This window comes from Macaca mulatta, chromosome 12 (assembly GCF_049350105.2).
Source record: "Macaca mulatta isolate MMU2019108-1 chromosome 12, T2T-MMU8v2.0, whole genome shotgun sequence".
Classification (NCBI taxonomy): Eukaryota; Metazoa; Chordata; class Mammalia; order Primates; family Cercopithecidae; genus Macaca; species Macaca mulatta.
Genome location: NC_133417.1, coordinates 53,221,743 through 53,242,986, shown reverse-complemented (window position 1 = coordinate 53,242,986; position 21,244 = coordinate 53,221,743). Strand labels below are relative to the sequence as shown.

The window sequence follows — 21,244 nt, the reverse complement described above, 5'->3', positions numbered from 1 at the left end:
CCCATAATGCACGGGAATTCTTGCCTTTCTTATTATAACATTTAACCTCACTGCAACCAGAAAAAAATCAGTGAAATAAACAATTCAAATACATCAAGTAACAAGGGCTTCTGAAGTACAGTATTTCTTGAGTTGAATGGAAATATTAATTAAGTCCTTATTTAGACTGAAAAATCTAAGCTTTTTTGTTATAAAATAACTGCTCTGGCAGACTTCTTGCACTGTTCTAAAGAGGTCAGGCACTTCTGCCTTTCCTCTTTGTACCCTTTTGCCCAACACCCTTTTTTATTTTTAAAGAATATTTATTATGCATTATTTTAGTACCTATAGCACTACACTAGGCACTCTGAATTGTGTCAGGGTAAAAAATGAAAAAAGCAAAAAAAACACAAAAAACAAAAAAACAAACAAAAAAAACCACGTTAAAAAACCCTCTATTTAAAAAATAATTTATTTTCCAGAGAGCAAAAGCTTTAAAAAGAACTAGATGAAACAGGCATGCATGCTGCAAGTGATAAAGTGGCAAAGTAGGGCGGCAGAAAGAACACTAAACTTGAGTTAGAAAACTTGGGATCAGGCTCCTCTGAGTGACACTGGGCAAGGCATTTACATCTACTTCTCTTTTAAGTCCCAGCTTTCTTTTCTGTGAAATAAGAATAATAACATTTCTCTTAGAGTTGTTCTGGGAATTAAAAAGCTAGCTCTCTGAAAGCACCACCATAGTATAATGACTGGCACATAAAACCAGCCACTCATTAAATGTTTCTTGTCCATAAAGCCCAGAAATGAAAAACAAGGTAGGATTACTATCTGGTGAAGTTTTTCATCATGTTAGGTTAACTGGTCAAAATTTCATAATCTCTGTGGAGAAAAAGCCCTGATCTTCAACAGCAGAAAAGCCCTAGTTTTCTTCAATTAAACCTGTTTCTGCCAATCCATTCTCCACTTTCAGTACTATTCTGTGCGGCCCAGCAAAGAAAAAGGTTCAGGGGTACATGTGCAGGTTTGTTACACAGGTAAACTTGTGTCACAGGGGTTTGTTGTACAGATTATTGTCACCCAGTAGTTATTTTTTTCTGATCCTCTCCCTCCTCCGCCCTCAAGTAGGCCCTAGTTTATGTTGTTACCCTCTTTGTGTTCATGAGTTCTCCTTTAGTGCCCACTTATAAGTAAGAACATGTGGTATTTGGTTTTCTGTTCCTGCATTAGTTTGCTAAGGATAATGGCCTCCAGCTCCATCCATGTTCCCATAAAAGACATGATCTTGTTTGAAAAAGTTGTATCTTATGGCTATATATTAATTGTAGTAGCCAAATGAGAACGTATTCTTTATTGTATTAGGAAGATGAGTGGGTCTACTAGGGTAGTTATGAGAGGTAGAGCCAAAAACAGAAGACAAGCATAATAAGAAAGGAGCAAAAAAAAGTTAAAGAGCTGAGTTTCCAACTGTGGCACTATTTACATTTTATATAATACTTTGCTGTGGAGGGTTATCCTTTAGGGGACGAAATTCCCCTGGATGAGAACCACTGATTTAGATGGTAATAGAAGGCAGGAGGAAAAAGAGTGAGGTAAGTAATAATACTGCCCACAAAATTCACAATTAAAAAGAAGCACAATTTTAAAAGACTTATCAATGCAAAAATGATATATATATTTATATAAATCATGTCAGAGGAAAACTATCAGTATAATTCTCCAGTATATAATACAGTATCTACCTGATACCATACAAGAATAATGAATGCAATGCAATGAACTGTGTCAAAGGTCAGAAGCTGAGAGAAGGGAAAAATGAATTGTGTGGGGGTAGAGAAAAAGATATGAAAGCGAGTAAGCTCAAGAGTAACTTTTTCAGTATGCCGATTAAAATTTTCCTTTTAATTATTTTATTTATTGTTTTTTCCAAAACAATAACCGAAGAACTCATGGCAGTGGATTTTGCCCCTTTTATGGGTAGGCAGGTGGTCAAACAGGTTGAGATGATCAGAAATAAAGGGTTATTGGAAAGCAAAGTCAGATTAAGACACAAAAAGTCTTTGCCAACTTCCAATTCTGTCTTTTTTATATTAACTTGCAATAATTCTTTTTCAATTAGATGTACTGTGAATGTCTTCTCTAATTTGTAACTTGTCTTTTCATTCTTTTTAAGGTGACTCTCGATGAAAAGAATATCACAATTGTAATGCAATACAATTTAACAACATTTTCCTTAATGGCTTTTTCATTTTCTCTCTACTCGAAAGATAATCTCCTAAAATTTGTATAGTTTTGCTTTTCATATTTAAGTCTCTACTCCACTTACAGCTGATATTTACATATGATATAAAGTAGGGGTCAAATTTCATTTTCCTCTTAATGGATAATCAACGATCCCAGTATCACTTATTGAAAAGTCAACCCTTATCCTAATGCTAGCTCTTTTATATACCAACTTACCACCTATAGATAGATGTTTCTAAGCAGTCTATTTTGTTCCACTGGTCAATCTGTCTATCTTTCACCAGTATCACACTCTACTAATCACTATAGCGTTATATTAAATCTTCATATAAGTCTCCCTACTTTGTTCTTCTTCCTCAGGAATGTCATATCATTATCTTTAATCTCGTATTTCTTTATTAAACAGACTTATTTTATATTCTCCCTGATAATTTTTAATATATAAAATATTTATGAGTCTTTCTTTAGAATATGGTTTCTGACACTCATTCATGATGCCTTGGTTTATAATTTTTGACAGTAAATTCATATTTTGGGGGAATTTTACCTGTGGAAATTTTGAAGGCAGATTCCTTCAACAAAAATTTATGTTTGCTTCTGCCAGCTATGTGGGACTACCTTAAGTTCTTGGCTTTAATTTTTGTTTTTTGTTTTGTTTTGTTTTTTGGTATCACTTATGTAGTGTGAACTTCAGTAGCAAACCCACAATACCAGCTTGATATTCAAATGATCAAAGAGATATTTCATTCCTATGCGCAATGTCAAGGTTTAAATTAACCAATTTTCCTTGCAGTGTCATGGGAAATGATAGCTGATTTTAATAGGTACCCTTCCAATAAAGATGTAGATATTTGGACGTCCATACTGAGGGGACCTGAAGAATAGACTCTACCTTGGATGTGTCCAGGATTTTGACTGTCTCCTGTTCCTCTTTCAATAGGAGGCCATGAAAACAAAATTGTAACCCAGAATTTACCAGGTTCAGCAAGTATCCTTAAAGCTTACCTCTCTGAACACTATTTTTTATGTAGGGTTTGTGTTTGTTTGTTTTAGCCTCTTAGTATTTGCCATCTTTCCAGTTCATAGTTGCATATAAACACTATTTTTATATTTCACATTATTTTTAGTTGTTTATCATGAAATATCAGGGTACCTAAGTTCACCATACTAACAAGACATAAAGTTTAAATTTTATTTTTTTCCCCTCAGCTTTATCCTTTACCTTATTGCTTTTAGAATGTCTTTAATCCTTTTTCTTTCTGGTTTCAAAAAGTAACAAATACTCATTTTGAACAAAATTCAAATGGTATGGAAGTATGAAAGTAAAGAGTTGTAGCCCCCATCCCTCCCTCCACATAACCCCAAGGAAAAGACACTGTTAATTGTTGGCTCTTATATAATATTTATAATTTTATAAATTGTTAGGCTCAGTGGACTTACCACTGTATGCCACCACTCAATATGCTGTACAAGCTTAAATTTAGAATGCCCCTATGTAGCTGTTATGCTCGTTAAAGGAACTCAGTATATGAACTGGCTTTGGGCCACCATTTTCTCTGGCTATGTGCTGAAAACCTGTGGTAACTTATTTAAAGGATGGCCTGGTTAAAACATTCCTCCTACCATAAAGGTTATTTGATGTGAAAAAAGACTGCCAATGTTTGTTTTAAAGCTTGTGTATTTTATTCAAAAATGGCTCAAATGTAGTTTTTGGTAAACTTTTGGAAACAAGGACAGAGGCTCTTTAAAAACTAAAATTAATTTCTGACAGAGGTAAGTCATAGAGTCTGCAAGAAAATCTGCTGCAAAATTTATTCAAGAAACAAACTGAATAAAAAGTGATATTTATATCAACCATGGTTTCAAGAAATAGTGATAAAGACAGGAAAATAAATAGGCGGAAGACATTTTTTTTCTATATTATAAAAAGCTGAATGCAGAATGAGAGAAAAACTAGACAATTAAAAAAAAGCTTTACAAGAAAGGAAATGTAATTATAACTATTTGGTGTTGCAGAGAATATTTATATAACATCAATAAGGAAAATATTTGTTTTTGGTTTAACTAACTATATTTCAAGGATGGGATAACAAAGAGGTACTAGGTGGTAGAAGTATGCTAAGTCATCTTCCGTGATAATAGACAAATGACCTATAACTTCTTTCTATAACGTCTCATATTGGCAAACCTAGAGCTAGCAGTTAAAAAAGAAACGTATTTAGGAACAGGTACCTGAACAGTAGAAAACAATTTTTTTTTGAGATGGAGTCTCATTGTCACCCAGGCTGGAGTGCAGTGGCACGATCTCGGCTCACTGCAGCAACCTGTGCACCCCGGGTTCCAACAATTCTCCTGCCTAAGCCTCCTGAGTAGCTGGAATTATAGGTGCCTGCCATCACGCTAATTTTTGTATTTTTAGAAGAGGTAGGGGTTTCACCATCTTGGCCAGGCTGGTGTTGAACTCCTGACCTCATGATCCACCCGCCTCAGCCTCCCAAAGTGCTGAGATTACAGGTGTGAGCCACCGTGCCTGGCTAGTAGCAAACAATTAAAAGCAGTTATCTGCAGATGAACTCCAAGGGTTGGGGCACTCAGTACTATTTAACATGTACACATAATACATGAATAAAAATTTTAAAAGGAGAAAAGAGTAAGGTCATAATAGAGAATCTAACGATGCATATGCATTTTCACTCGACCTTGTGTTTTAGCACCCAAGAAAGGCAATGTAATGTCATGAGTGCTGGATTCTGATACATACAAATCCCAATTTGAATTCTGGCTCACTAACTGACTAACTTGAAAGTCCTTGAGCAAGTCAGTTAATGTTTTTTAGAGTATATTCCTTTATATAGAATCTGGAAATAATGATTCCTATCATGCAGATTTATTTTGAGGCCAAACTATAATCTATATGTAGCACAGGCACTTAAAAATGCTCAATTAACAGCAATTTCTATCATTAATCATTATCTCTCTTCTTGCCAATAATAACTACATGAAATCTCATGTATCCTACGACTTCATTTTCATTTTGAAATCTGAATCACATACCAATCAGTTAAACGTTATCATCTATACTTTACAGTGAAGGAAAAAAAGATGAACTTGCCCAAATTCTCCTATTAGTAAGAAATTAAATTAGCAACAAAACTGTATACTCTTAGTTTACTTAATGTCTGATGTAAACAAACAGGAAAGCATAGAAAATTAGAAGTGATAGTCTATTCTGCTTAGTAGAATGTTTTAACCGGTAAAGTTAGCTATAAGGTGATTAATGGAGGGGGAGATAGAATAAAATTTCCAAACAGAAAATAACTGTGAATCTAGGTACCAGCCCAAAGCCCAAGGTTTTCTAATACTCAAAAGATAAAAAGAAACTTAATTCTTTATACTGAAAGTAATATATATAGACATATATTTTTTGAAACAGGGTTTCACTCTGTCACCCAGGATGGAATGCAGTGGCACCATCAGAACTCACTGCAGCCTCAGCCTCCAGGGCTCAACCCGTCTTCCCACTGCAGCCTCCTGAATAGCTAGGACCACAGGCACAAGCCGGCACGCACCACCACACTCAGCTAATTAAAAAAAAAAGGTTTTTTTTGCCTTGTCTTTATGAAAAATACAAAAAAAATAGCTGGGCATGGTGGCGGGCGCCTGCAATCTCAGCTACTCGGGAGGCTGAGGCAGGAGAATCGCTTGAACCCGGGAGGTAGAGGTTGCAGTGAGCCGAGATAGTGCCACTGCACTCCAGCCTGGGTGACAGTGCGAGACTCTGTCTCAAAAAATAAAAATAAAATTTTTGTAGAGACAGGGTATCACTATGTTTCCTAGGCTGGTTTTGAATCCTAAACTCAAGCCATCCTCCTGCCTCGGTCTTCCAAACTGCTGGGATTATAGGCGTGAGCCACAGTGCCCAACTTTGAAGTAAAATACTGCTAACAAGTTAGATTTAATAGTGATCATGTGCCTTCCTTACCTAACTCTGTTATTCATTTGTACCTAGGCCCTCATAATTTTGTAAAGCATGCTCTAAAATTTATCTTTACTTTAAGATGACAAAGGAGAACAATTACATATAACTTCCAGGAATGTGGGCTTGAATGTAGTAACTTTTTACACTTGGTATCTGGCCTGATTATGATTCATGGGTCACAGGAAAAAAAACCTCACATGTCTCACTCCTATGATAACTACTCCCTACATCTCAAGCACACTGTTTAGGACACCGTTAACAATCTGTGAACCAGTTTTGAAGGGCCAGATCTGCAAATCCAGGGCCATTACAAATGAAACAGAAAACGTAAACTTTCTGAGGGCAGAGACTTTGTCAGCCTTGTTCATTGCTTTGTCATCAGTGCCCACTACAATGCTCGGCAAATAGCACTTAGTAAATATTTGTTGAATGAATACATTTTTAAAAAGTAAATACTAATTCCTAAGTATTTATTTGAGTTTTCAATATACAAAGACAAAATGATACAGTACAAAGTAAAATAATGTTAATTTTAAAGCTAATGACATATTTCCTTAATTTAAAAAAATCACATAATAAAGATTGAATGAAGGGCTACCCATTCGAAATAAAAATTCTGCTTCTTACAGACATGCAAAGTCAATGTTATGGTTTAACTACTGTCTCATAATGTGGTACTTTTACCCACTCTTTATTAGTAAAAATAATAGTAATAGTAACTGTAACACTAATTTCTAACCTAAACTCTTATAGCCACCATAAAAATATAAGCTTTATACACATTATCTCATTCACTCTTCATAACAAACTTATAAGATAGGTATTGTCATCACACTTTACAGATGAAGAAACTGGAGTTCGAAGAAATAATTTGCCTATTTTGTTCTACAAAATGGTGAAAGCCAGATAAAATCAGTTTAACTCGAAAATACCTTGTTTTCCAGCAGAGACAGTTAACACACATACATAGGCTCACATTACATCTAGCATGTTGTCTTATCCCAGGCACTAGAGAATATTCGCCCACTCTTTCAACATTTTTGAACACCTATTATGTTCCAGGCACTATGCTAGGTTCCCTTAAAGATCACTTGTAATTCAGAAATACATACCAAAAAATGGCACATACCCAGATTCTTCTATAGAATCATAGTGCTGAGAAGTACAGTCTGAAAGTTTCTCCACTCTATACTTATCTATGTGTGATATGTGTGCTTTTGTTTGTCCTACTAAACCATATGCTTCTTTGAGGCAGGGTGATATCAGATTCATCTTTTTGGGTCCCCAAAAAAGGTCTAGCCTGGTGCTTTGGTCATAAGAAGCTTTCAATATACACAGCTAAATATAAAAATATACATAAATTGAACTAATTTTCCTTGGATAAGAAAAAATTCAAATAAAAATGTTATCTTCCAACTTTTGTCAATTATCTCACAACTTTTAAAAAAACCCTCACACAAGTGCCAAAACAAGGTAACTTTATTATTTTAAATATTTTACTTTATTGGTAAGGTTGAATACGATTGTTAAATTTTAATGGAAAATATAAAATATATTCTTATAAACAGAATAATCTATGTAAACAGGTTTTGTTTGCATTTCATATATTATAACCTTAGGTAATTTATTTTTAATAATACAGCTTTTCCCTACAATCCACATTAGCACATGTGATCACGTGGGGATAAAAAGATTCCATTTTAAAAAGTACAACAATAATTTTTCTATATTTCTCAGAGCTATTATGATTACAGAAATACATAAACACTTGATTCTGTAAGAATTATATGTAAAAAAAAAATCACATCCTGACAGGACTGACACTATACTTTGCTTCTTAGTCTAGATAAAAATAAAATCAATTTGAAAGGACAGATTTTAATCTCAGATGTGACTGAGCACTTTTTTTTTTTTTTTTTTTTGGTGGAAAAAAGATATGTGGCAATTCATGCTGTGCATTAGAGATCAGAATCTGGCCCTAAGTTTACATGATTGATGGGTTTCTATTTGAACAGGCACAAATGTGAATGGCAACTGTAATAATGCTTACAGAGCAACCTCAACCAGTTTCCCCTGTTATCTTCACCTTAATATTACTTCCACTATAGCAAAATGTTTTTGAAATCCACACATAAAATCCTATGCATTGCTTAAAAATAACACAAAACAATCTATACATACACACATTCAAAACATGATTCTAATAGGCAGGACAGACACTTATGTTAACTACTCGTTCGTGGCAAAGACCATTCAATACGCAGTTTCTAAAATTACGTGTTTAGCAAGGGTACAACTCATTCATATTTTAGTCATAAGGAAACTCTGACGATAGAATAGCTCATTATATAGTGGTATATTTTTTAATATATTCTTCACTGATCACATACACACGTATTTATTTCACTGGGCCTGATTTCTCACTGCAAATTCCGTCTGGCTCTAAAATCACAAACTTCCTTGGACTCGTTCTTCTTTGATAGAAAAGAAATACTGCAGTAATATCTTCTGGCAACCTGACAGTGGGCTGGCTTTAAGTGTACCCAGAAGAGAAAAAGGACACAGCCCAGAACACTGGCATGCGATAATGCCTTACTGTTATTAACCCTTGTTTTTCTATTTTTCCTCAAAATCGCAGGTAATTCTTCTTGATGTAATAATATAGAAATGAATATATATATATATATAGCAGAAATGAATCACTGGTAGGCATAAATTTACCTTATATATTTAATATAATTAAACCATACTTCTGGTATCTAGTAGTAAGATCTTAAGCAATTCATCCTACATAGTAATATTTGACCTTCCAACCTTATAAAATAATTATGGTAATAAAGGGAAGTAGCATTTACAGGTGTAAATTAACTTCTATGTTACGTGTCACAGGCTTTACGTATATTTTCACATTTAATATTCTAAAGCAACTCTGAGATACATATGATCATTTCCACTTTACATACAGGAACACTGAAGATCAGAAGTTTGAAGTAACACAGTAATAAACAGCAGAACCAGGAATCAAACCTAGGTCAAAGTGACTACACTAATGATGAGATGAAATAATAAAGCAAACAGGTAAGTATGAAAGTGAAAAGACCCAGTAATTCCAATTCAAGTAATGCCAAGTAACTTAAATCACACTAATTCTCCCGTTGATAACAACCATAAACTGTGAAAAAATACTAAAGCCAATAAGCAAAACACAATTATTTGAAGACATACTACAGAGTGACCAAATGTAGGCAGAAATAGAAAGAGTGAGGATTTGACCCTTGAAAGAAGATAACATCACTGGGCAACATATAATTCTACATTTATATGGCTCTCCTGAGGTACAATGGTATATGAGCAAGTAGAACTTAAGCAGAAAGCCACAGTCTTACTTGCTTGAGGTATCAGAGGGCAGAATTCAGGGTTGAGAGAATGGCTGAAAATCGAGGGTTGGGGAGGGGGAGTCCAGAAAGGAAGAAAATACAGAGGAGGAGTATACAATATTTATATATCAATTCCTACCTAAGCTGGCACCTAAACTGTACATGCATGCATGGGGAAGACTCCAAAAACCCAATGGAAAGTAACAGCTGGAAAGCAAAAATAAGGATTTCTTCTACTGCCCGTTACATGAGACAAAGAGTTTCAAGTTTGAATCCCATCAAATAAAAGCAGATTATAACACCTCAGGCTTTCCACAGAAATCCATAAAGGACCACGTTTTAGGAGTAAATATTATATCCCTACACTAAGGAAGTCACCCAAGGATTACGAACAAAACCAAAATAGATCCACTCTCTAACAAAACATCAAACCAAACCTTCACTAGATAAATGTGAGCAGCTACTGATTTAACTGTTAGGAAAAAGGTCAATACTCTTCAGAAGAAGATAACAGAATCTAGAGTCTCTACAGTGTGTCATCTACATCTAATATACAATAAAAAATTTCTTAGAAATGTAACGAAACAGAAAAATACAAACCAAAGTCCACAGAAAAAGCAGCCAATGGAACAGACTCTGAGATGATTCATACATGTACCTTATGGCAGCTATTACTGAGAACATAAAGAAAAAGATAATCATAATAAATGCCTAAATAGCATTTCAGCAGAGAAATAAAACCAATAAAAAAGAACCAAGTATACCTAAAAATGGATAAAATTTTATATTATATATATTTTACCATAACAAATATTTTCCAAAAGCATCACATGCAAATTATGAAACTAAAAAGTATAGTATCAAAATGAAAAATTCACTGGATAGGCTTAACAGCACATTGGACATGGCAGAGAAACCAGCCAGTGAACTTGAAGAAACAGAGAAATTTCTAAAGAATAGTTCTGTGTAAGTTTTATTACATGAAATATCTGTGACAATTGCCTGAATACTATATGGGACATGACCAAAAAGAAGACGTAATACTAAAAATGTAGTAATGATTAGAAAGAGCCTTCACTAGAATGAGCTTTACTAGAATAAGCCATTGAATTAATGTTAACAATTCATAATGAGGTTGGGTGCAGTGGCTCATGCCTATAATCCCAGCACTTTGGGTGGCTGAAATAAGAGGATTGCTTGAACCCAAGCGTTCGAGACCAGCCTGAGAAACATGGCAAGACCCGTTTCTTTCTTTTTTTCTTCTTTTTATACTTTAAGTTCTAGGGTACATGTGCACAACATGCAGGTTGTTACACATGTATACATATGCCATGTTGGTGTGCTGCACCCATTAACTTGTCATTTATGTTAGGTATATCTCCTAATGCTATCCCTCCCTCCTCCTCCCACCCCACAACAGGCTTTGCGGTGTGGTGTTCCTCACCCTGTGTCCAAGTGTTCTCATTGTTTAATTTCCACCTATGAATGAGAACATGCGGTGCTTGGTTTTCTGTCCTCGCGATAGTTTGCTCAGAATGATGGTTTCCAGCTTCATCCATGTCCCTATGAAGGACATGAACTCATCTTTTTTTAATGGCTGCATAGTATTCCATGGAGTATATGTGCCAAGTTTTCTTAATCCAGTCTATCATTGATGGACATTTGGGTTGGTTCCAAGCCTTTGCTATTGTGAATAGTGCCGAAATAACATACGTGTGCATGTGTCTTTATAGCAGCGTGATTTAGAATCCTTTTGGTATATACCCAGTAATGGGATGAATGGGCAAGATCCCGTTTCCACAAAAAATCCAAAAATTAGCTGGGCATGGTAGCGTGCAGCTGTGGTCCTAGCTACTCAGGAGGCTGATATGGGAGGATCACTTGAGCCCAGGAGGTTAAGGCTGCACTGAGCCACGTTCATTCCACTGCACTCTAGCCTGGGTTACAATGCAAGACCCTATCTCAATATACGTGTGTGTGTGTGTGTGTGTGTGTGTGTGTGTGTGTGTGTGTTTGTGTAAGTAAATAAAATAAACTTGTTCATTTTGAAATGTCAATAATTTTTCTTAGTTTCTTACCCATAATATAACCCATAAGCCTTATCCATAAACATTACCCATAAATGTCAACAATTTCTCTTAATTTCTTACCCATAATAATAAAAGGTGGCCCTGGTTTAAGCGAATATGGAAAAGGAAATCTGACCTAAGTTCATTTACAAAGTATAACTATAAGTATGATTATAAATATAAATGGTATACCATCTCTAAAGTCGTAGGGCATTTCATTTGTTGATGCATGTAGTTTGTATCCTGTGGTCTTGAATCTGTAAACCTATTGTTTGAACTCTGACATCAAGTAAACAAAGCAAGCAAAATGATAGCTATTGCTTTAAATTTTAATAAATAAAGCTAGAGAGTAGATAGGAAAAATGAATGATCGAGGAACTGTCGATGTCTAAGAAATGGTGGTGTCAAATATTACTAAGCAAAACATGTAGATCTAGTCATAGATCATGTCTTATCACAAGTGAAATAACCTCTTTTCAGAGGCTGAACAAAAGAAATTTGTTTTCAAAATTCATTTTTCTTTTCTAATTCTATTCCCAGTTATAAATCTATATCTATATACTCTATGTATACTCTATCATATATATACATGTATATGTTCCCCCAAAGATATGTTGAAGTCCTAACCTCTAGTACCTATGAATGTGAACTTATTGGGAAATACAGTCTTTATAGATGTAATTAAGATGAGGTCATACTGAATTAGGGTAGGCCCTAATCCAATCCTTATAAGAAGAGCAGAAGAGAAACAGACACACAGGGAGAATGCCACGTGATGATGAACACAAAGATTGAAGTAATATGTCTACAAGTCATGGAATGCCAAAAATTGCTGGCAACCCCAGAGCCAAGCAAAAGGAACAAATTCTCCCCACCAGCCTTCAAAAAGCAAGGCTCTGCCAACATCTTAGTTTTGGACTTCTAGACTCCAGAACTGTGAGAGAATAAACTTTTGTTATTTTAAGCTACATAATTTATGGTAATTTGTTACAGTAGACCCAGAACACTAATATTAATAGAACAAAATTATCTGTTTCTTTTTGTTTTTCCAGTGGAAATATTGAATCAGTTTTTCAGACCAAATAAACATCTGATCAACATATACATAAAAGAGATTTAATCCCAAGAAGATTCCTCAAATCACTCTGTCCTATAAATGGAATATTTCTCCAAATAATAGTGGTTGACTTCAGTTAAAATTTTAGAACAGTCCATGCTGTCTACATTTTTAAACAAAATTTGGAATGTACACAGTTTCTATGAGACTCAGGTTAATAACTGTTGGTATAATTTTTCTAATGTGGTTTCTGGATAAATCACATTTTCATAGTTTTAAACATGAACTTTAAACTGCTTGTTTGGACATTTCAATGTGAACAAAATTTAGCAGCAGTAAAACAGATATAGTGATGTAAAACAAGTTTGGCATAAAAAGAATCATTGTTCTTTTTTAAGAATTGAGCTTGCTATGAAGAAACCTGTTTTCAATTATTTTGCAGAGTGGGATAACTATGTCATCTGTTTATTGAATTACATGTTATGCAGTGCTAAGAACCTAAGCTTATTACTTATATTATCTATTCCATTTAATCCCCACATTACATTATTATTAGCACTCAAATTTTAAAGACTTACAAATTGGGGGTGAAAAAAATCAACAATTTGCCCGTGGTCACACAGCTGGTAGAATGCATGGTTGTGGTTAATAAATCAGCCTTATGCAGGTCTGTCGATTTGTGTTCTTGTATGTAGGCATACCTCATTTTATTGTGCTTTGCTTTATTGTGCTTTGCAAATGGAAGTTTTATGACAGCTCTGCACTGAGCAAGTCCATCATTGCCGTTTTCACACACAGCATGTGCTCACTTCATAACTCTGAGTCACATTTTCATAACTGTCACCATATTTCAAACTTTTTCATTATAATATCTGTTATGGTGATCTGTGATCAGTGATCTTTGATGTTTCCACTGTAACTGTTTTGGGGCATCACGAACTGCCCCAATATAAGAGGGCAAACTTAACTGATCAATGTTGTGTGTTCTGAATACTCCACTGCCTGGCTGTTTCCCTGTCTCTCTCCCTCTCCTTGGGCTCCCAATCCCCCAAAATACAATACTGAAATGAGGCTAAGTAATAACCTATAATTGCCTCTAAGTGTTCACATGAAAGGAAGAGTCACATGTCTCTCAGTTCAAATCAAAGGCTAGAAAGAATGAAGCACAATAAGGAAGACATGTCAAAAGCCAAGACAAGTTGAAAGCCAGGCCTCTTGGCGTCCAACAGTTAGCCAAATTGTGAATGCAAAGGAAAAGCTCTTGAAGCAAGTTAAAAGTGCTATTCCAGTGAATACACAAATGATAAGAAAGAAAAACAGCCTTGTTGCTGATACAGACAAACTTTTAGAGGTCTGGATAGAAGATCAAACTGACTACAATATTTCTTTAAGCCAAAGCTGAATCCAGAGAAAGGCCCTAACTCTTTTCAGTTCTATGAAGGCTGAGAGAGGTGAGGAAGCTGCAGAAGAAAGGTTTGACACTAGCAGAGCAAGTTGATTCATGAGGTTTAAGGAAAGAAGCTGTCTATACAACATAGAAGTGCAAAGTGAAGCAGCAAACACTGATGGAGAAGCTGCAGCAAGTTATCTAGAAGCCCTAGCTAAAATCACTGATGAAGGTGGCTATGCTAAATAACAGATTTTCAGTGTAGATAAAAGAGCCTTCAATTGGAAGAAGATGCCACCTGGGATTTTCATAACTAGAGGAAAAGTCAATGCCCCACTTCAAAGCTTCAGAGGAGCCACTGATTCTCTTGTTAGAGACTAATGCAGTTGGTGACTTTAGGTTCCAGCCAATGTTCATTTACCATTCAAATAATTCAGCGCCCTTAAGAATTATGCTAAATCTACTCTGCCTGTGCTCTGTAAATGAAACAACAAAGCCTAGAGGACATCTGTTTGCAGCATGATTTGCTGACTATTTTAAGCTTGCTGTTGAGACCTACTGCTCAGAAAAAAAAAAAAAAAAAATACTCCTTTGGAAAACTTACTACTCACTAACAGTATACCTAGTCACCCAAGAGCTGTGATTAAGATATACAAGGAGATTCATGCTGTTCTTATGCTTGGTAACATAACATTCCTTCTGTAGCCCATGGATCAACTCTTCTAACTTGAAAAGCCCATTGACTTTCAAGACTACTTAAGAAATGTATTTTGTAAGGCTGTATCTGCCTTACAAATAGTATCTGCCTTACAAATACAGATAGCGAATACTCTGACAGATCTGGGCAAAGTAAACTGAAAACCAATTTACTTTGTCAAGTCAATTGATGTGGCAATATTCTTTGCTGTCTTATTTCAATATATTGCCATAGCCATCCCAATCTTCAGCCACAATAAAGGGTCTTGCCTGGATGTTGATGGCTGCTGACTGGTCACTGTGACCAGTTAGCAACCATCAACATCCAGGTAAGACATTTCACTATCAAAAGGAGGCCAGCATGTGTGGCTTATGCCTGTAATCCCGGTATTTTGGGAGGCCAAGGCAGGCAGATCGCTTGAGCTCAGGAGTTCAAGACCAGTCTGGGCAACAGGGCAAAACCCTGTCTCTACAAAAAAATATAACAATTAGCCTGGTGTGATAGTGCATGCCTGTATTCCCACCTATTTCAGAGGCTGAGGTGGGAGAATCACTTGAGTCCAGGAAGTCAAGGCAGCAGTGAGCCATGATTGCACCACTGGACTCCAGCTTGGAAGAGAGAGTGAGACCCTGCCCCCCAACCCCCCAAAGCATCCCCCCATTTTTAGAAAACTATTTTAAAATTAAGAAATGTGCATTGTTTTTTAAAGACATAATGCAATTACACACTGAATAGATTATAGTATAGTGCAAAGATAACTTGTATATGCACTGGGAAAAAAATGTGTGGCTTGCTTTATTGTGGTAGTCTGGAACCAAACATGCAATATCTCTGAGGTATTCCTGTAGCATTCTTATAAATCATACCTGCTATGTTCAACTGCCTTTCTAACCTCTAAAAGTTTTTACCAGTATAACTTTCCCTAAAAATGTGGAAAATAAATGAAATAGCACCTGGGATTAGAATTATAAATATCTATGGCTTATTAATTACTTGGTCACAAATAGAATGAAATTAATAAAGAACAAAGGGCTTAATTGTTAATAAGTTAAAGCTATATACCATTGATACAGTCTGAATAACTGAATAACTGAAGTTCAAAATAAGATGTATGTGGATGAGTTAGAAAAGGGAACGTAAGAAAAAGAAATTTGATAGTATAGTCAGTCTTCGGTATTCACAAGTTTTGCATCTAAAAATTCAAGCAATCTTGGATCAAATATATTCAGAAAAAAGACAATAAAAATAACATGACAACAATAAAAAATAAGCAGAGTAAAAAAATATAACAGCTATTTACCTAGAATTTAGGTTGTATTCGGTAGTATAAGTAATATAGAGATGATTTAAAGTATAAGGAGGATATGTGTGAGTTATATGCAAAAACTGCACCGTTTCATATAAAGGACTTGAACATCCCTGGCTTTTGGTATTCATAGGGGGTTCTGGAGTCAATCCCCTGCAGATACTGAGGGAGAAATGTACACTGCTTATGAGGAAGCATGGTTTATAGGAATATTTCTACTAATTAAACAATGGTCAATTTTTAGTAGTTTTAAAAAATACTTAAGTGAATTACACCAAACTAAGAAAATATTTAAATAATATTTAAAATGCAATTCTAGGAAAATGAGTTTTAGAAACAGTTGATGAAAGTGCATAAAGGGTTATAAGAAAGAATTTTCTGCTTCTGAGAGCTGTTATACTAAATTGGCTTGCTGAAGGAAGCAGTGGAATCTATTTCTTTGAAGATCCTTACAAATAGAAGGCATACATTATCAGCAATTCAGAAAGGTTTAGGTGTGTCTCTGTCAGAAAACAGCCAGTGGATATAACCACTTCATGGTTCCATAAACTCTGGTGACTGCATAATAATACTATTGTTATAATTGTGAGGCAAGGGCAACACAGCTGCTTTTTCTTTGGTGATCAGGATTTGCTGTCCAAAAAGTTGCAGAATAAATTGAATGTAATTAGATGAAATTTTCCCCAACAGAAAAGCAAGAATTAATTTTGACTCTAGTTACTGAAAGAAAACTCAGAATCTCTACACTGGGATTTTTAAACATTTATCTTCTTCTTTATCTAGAGAAAGCATTCCTCTTATGTGAAACTTAAAAGCAGACATGTTTTTATGGATGACCTTAGGCTGATGAGTTGAATTAACACTAAATAAAAAATTCTAAGCATATATATAGTTTCTTTGTATAAAATCCCTTGAAAGATTACATTTTAGAGAATTCTACTTAAATTTTTTAAAGTGTATATTTTTATTTCACTTTATTTTCATCTACTTAAGTCTTTATTTTTCATGAATGAAGAAAAGCCAGATTCCTTATACATTTAAAAATATATATGGTGAATTTCTTTCCAAGCAAGCTTTTCTTTTAAAGGTAATGTAATTAATTTGAAATTTGAAGGTGGCATTGTGATCCACAATCCTTGCCCAAATGCTCTTTTGGGAGCAATAGGAGCTGTCATAGAATTAACTAAAAGTTCAAGTAAATATTTTGATATGGAATTTTCACAAAATGTAAAGCTGTGAGAGTTGTAAAGGGATGGCTTCCCAAGATTTTGGAGCACTTTATATTAGCTGTTAAAGAAAAGGGAGGAAAAATGCTGGGATACCTTTAACTACATAAAATTCACAAATAGTATGAACAACTCTAAAATAAATAGAAAATAATTAAAATAATTCTAATTTCTAATTTTATTTAGTACTTACAGTTATATATGTGTCCAAGATAGATGTGAAAAAGTCCTGTGTTCAAATATAGGTACTTAATTTTGGTTATTTAAGTCCTTGTTCTGTATTTAAGGATTTAAGATAGTCTTATTCTATCTGTTACTCTGGAGGTAAGGGCAAATGCATCTTAATGTAACTTCTGACATGCATGGGTGTTAAAAGAGGAAAAAAAGAAAATAAAGAAATAGCTATGCATACACAAATTCCTACAGTAAATAAGGCTTTTCATTTTAAACTAAAACCCAATATAATTCTACTTGCTTCTACATGATTAATAACAGAAAACTTATAGTAGAAATATTTCATTGCTTGCCTCCAAAAAATTGTTGACATCCTCTGTCGCCATCTGCCATGGTGGTCATTCCTCTGTGTTTGATGGAACTAAAGAAGTATTAGGGTTCTATGGATTGATGAAGGGAAACAGTCTGTGCTCTTGTTGATTTCTGGTATTTATTTTCTTGGTCCTGTTAAAAAGGATACCAGGGTAAATTTACCAATTTTGAACACATCCAGTTATTCCGTATTCTTTTACATTCACATTTAAGGAAGTTTTGAGATTTTTATGCAGTCTCATTTAAAAATCATAGAATTGTAGAATCTAACAGAAAGGGCTTGTTAAATTTAAGACTGAAGATTCAAACAGAGCTATTATCAATCAGGTAATTCAATCCACTTTACAGTATAGAAAACCAAAATCAAAAGAGGTTAAATAAACCATGTTATAGTCAGTTAGTGGCAGATCGGACATAAGAAAACAGTTCTTTTTACTCCAAGTTTGGGGGCTCTTTCCCTCTTTGAGAAAAGAGAGGCAGGCTGGTAAGAGCACTATAATGACCAAGCTCATTTCTTAGCCCTAATACTTAGGGAAAAATCTAGAACAAAACCCAAAAAACATGATAGCATAATATTTAGATTATCAATTCATAGCACACCATTCACTCAACAGATACCTAAAAGATATTATTTTGTTAAAATATAACTAGGACATTATTTTATTAAAAAGTATCTATACAGTGTTGGCAACATAGTGAGACTATGTCTCTACCAAAAAAAAAAAAAAAAAAGAAAGAAAGAAACAAAAAGTGAGATATGGTGTTGCATGCCTATAGTCCTAGCTACTCGGGAGCCTCAACCAGGAGGATCACTTGAGGCCAGGAGGTCGAAGCTGCAATGCACTACAATCATGCCATTGCACTCCAACTAGGTAACAGCGAGATGCTTTCTTGAAAAAAAAAAAAAGTATCCATATGATCACACATCATCAAATTTCTGAGTTTTATCCACTGTCATGATCACTTATCTTTTCCAATCCTCACCACTGCAAACATCTACTACTCTACTATCCACAAAAGTCGAGTGATTTTTAAAAATTATCTATAGAGAAACAGAATGACAGTTTTAAAAAGAAAACTGAATTTCAGACTCCCTTGTTCAAAATTCCCCAAAGACTTTCCATAACATCTAAGGCAAGGACTTGGATCCTGGTTACCTTTCTGAAAGCCTATCTGATGACTCTTCCTCTGTTTCGTATTCTATAGCCTTAGTGGCTTTCATGTTCTTCACACATGCTAAGCACGCTCTTGATTTAAGTCTTTGACCTTTGTCTTCTCTTAGATTGGAATGTCTCTTTAGATAACCACATGTCCGTTCCCACTGACTAAAACACTCTTTTTCCTTGAAAGTTCCTGGAATGTTTCTACTCAAATATCACTTCCCAGAGAGGATTCTCTCACCAGTCTAGCTAAAAAACCTCCGCCTCTGACTTTTACCCTTTTCGCCATTGGCCCTTATTCTCTATATCCATACCTGCTTCATTTCCATTCACAGTATTTATAATTCCTAGATATTATGTAGCCCCACCATCCCGGTGAAGCCAGATGTCATTTGGAATTAAGTATTTTTGGTATTTTTAAGGTAATATAGTACATGTACTATAATTATGCAACATCTCCTACTCTTCTCCCCTCCCATCCAAGAGGTCTGGGAAGGCACCCTGAAGTCAAAAACGTTAATAACCTTGCAGTAAAACATATATTCATTCTAAGTGAGATTTTTTAAAGACTATAACTAGGGGCAGAGCAAGATGGCAGAATAGAAATCTCCACTGATTGTCCCCCCAAGCAAGGACATCAATTCAACAACTATCAAAAAAAGCATATTCATAAGACTCAAAAATCAGGTGAGCACTCACAGTACGTGGCTTTAACTTCCTATCACTACATGAGGCACCGAACAGGAAAAACAGTCTCAAATAGCTGATGCCACCTCTCCGGCAGCAGAAGCATGGTGTGGAGAATGTTTGGTGTGCTGGAGAGAGAGAGAGTGTAGCATTTATGAGGCACTGAGCTCAGTGCTGCCCTATTATAACAGAAAACAAAACTAGACCAAACGCAGCTGATGTCCATCCAAAAAGCGAGCATTTTAACCGGGCCTGTTTAGCCAGAAAGGAATCGCTGATCCCAGTGGTCCAAACTTGAGTCCCTGCAAGACTCATCAGTGCAGGCTAAAGTGTTCTGGAGCCCAAAATAAACTGGAAAGGCAGGCTAGGCCATAAGGACTTCAACTCCAAGGCAAGTCCTAGTGTTGAACTTGGGCCAGAGACAGTGGACTGGGGGAGCGGGGGAATGGGACTTACTGAGACACCAGCCAGGGTGGGGAAGGGAGTGTTGGCATCACCTCCTCCTAACCACAGGCTGTACAGCTCGTGGCTCTGAAAAAGACCCATCCACTCCACTTGAGGAAAGAAGATGGAAGAATAAAGAGGACTCTGTCTGGGATCTTGGATACCAGCTCAGCCACAGTTGGGTAGGGCACCAGTTAGAGTTATGAAGCCCCCTTTCCAGATCCTGCTACTGAATGACATTTCTAGATACAACCTGGGCCAGAAGGCAACCTGCTGCCTTGAAGGAAAGAACCCAGTCCTGGTAGCATTCATCACCTTCTAACTGAAGAGACCTTGGGCCCTAAACAACCAGCAGTAATACCCAGGAACTACATTGAGGGGCTTGGGTGAGACTGTGAGACTTGTTGGCTTCAGGTGAGACTAAGCACATTCCTAGTTGTGGTGGGTACAGGGTGAGACTCCTTCTACTTGAGAAAATCAAAGGGAAAAGCAGAGGGAACTTTGTTTTGTACCTTAGTTACCAGCTCAGTCACAGGGGTTAGAGCACCAAGCAGGTTCTTGGGGTCCTAGGTTCCAGGACTTGGCTATCGAATAGAATTTCTGGACCTGCTCTGGGTCAGAGGAGAACGTGCTGCTCTGAAGGGTGAGTCTCAGGCCAGGCAGCATTCAACACAAGCTGACTGAAGAGCCCTTGGGCCTTAAGGGAACATCAGTGGTACAGTAATCCGCATGGAATGTGGTAGCGGGAGCCACAGGGTGAGGCTCCTCTGCTTTTAAATAGGGGAGGGAAGAGTGGGGAGGACTACGTCTTTTGAGTTCAGTGCCAGCTCAGCCACAGTACAATAGAATACCAGGTAGACTTCTAAGATTTTTTACTCTAGTCCCTGGCTCCTGAATGGCATCTCTGGACATGCCCGGGGCCTGGGGGAACCTGCCACTCTGAAGTGAAGGATACAGGCATGGCTGGCTTTGTCACCTGCAGATTGCAGAGCACCAAAGCCTTGAGTGAACACAGGCTGAAGCCAGGAAGTGGTTACAGCAAGCCTCAGGTGAGACCCAGTGCTGTGCTGGCTTCAGGTCTGACCC

At 36.1% G+C, this 21,244-nt stretch overlaps 1 protein-coding gene across 15 annotated transcripts in view; it reads right to left on the bottom strand.

The window, feature by feature from the left end:
• The window catches only part of MBD5 (methyl-CpG binding domain protein 5), a 509,020-nt gene that overhangs the window by 263,353 nt on the left and 224,423 nt on the right, over window positions 1–21,244 (bottom strand). For all 15 annotated transcript variants that reach the window (XR_013401821.1, XM_077956507.1, XM_077956512.1 and 12 more), the window contains 1 exon segment: window positions 17,849–17,999. The gene's annotated coding sequence lies outside the window, so the exon portion shown is untranslated.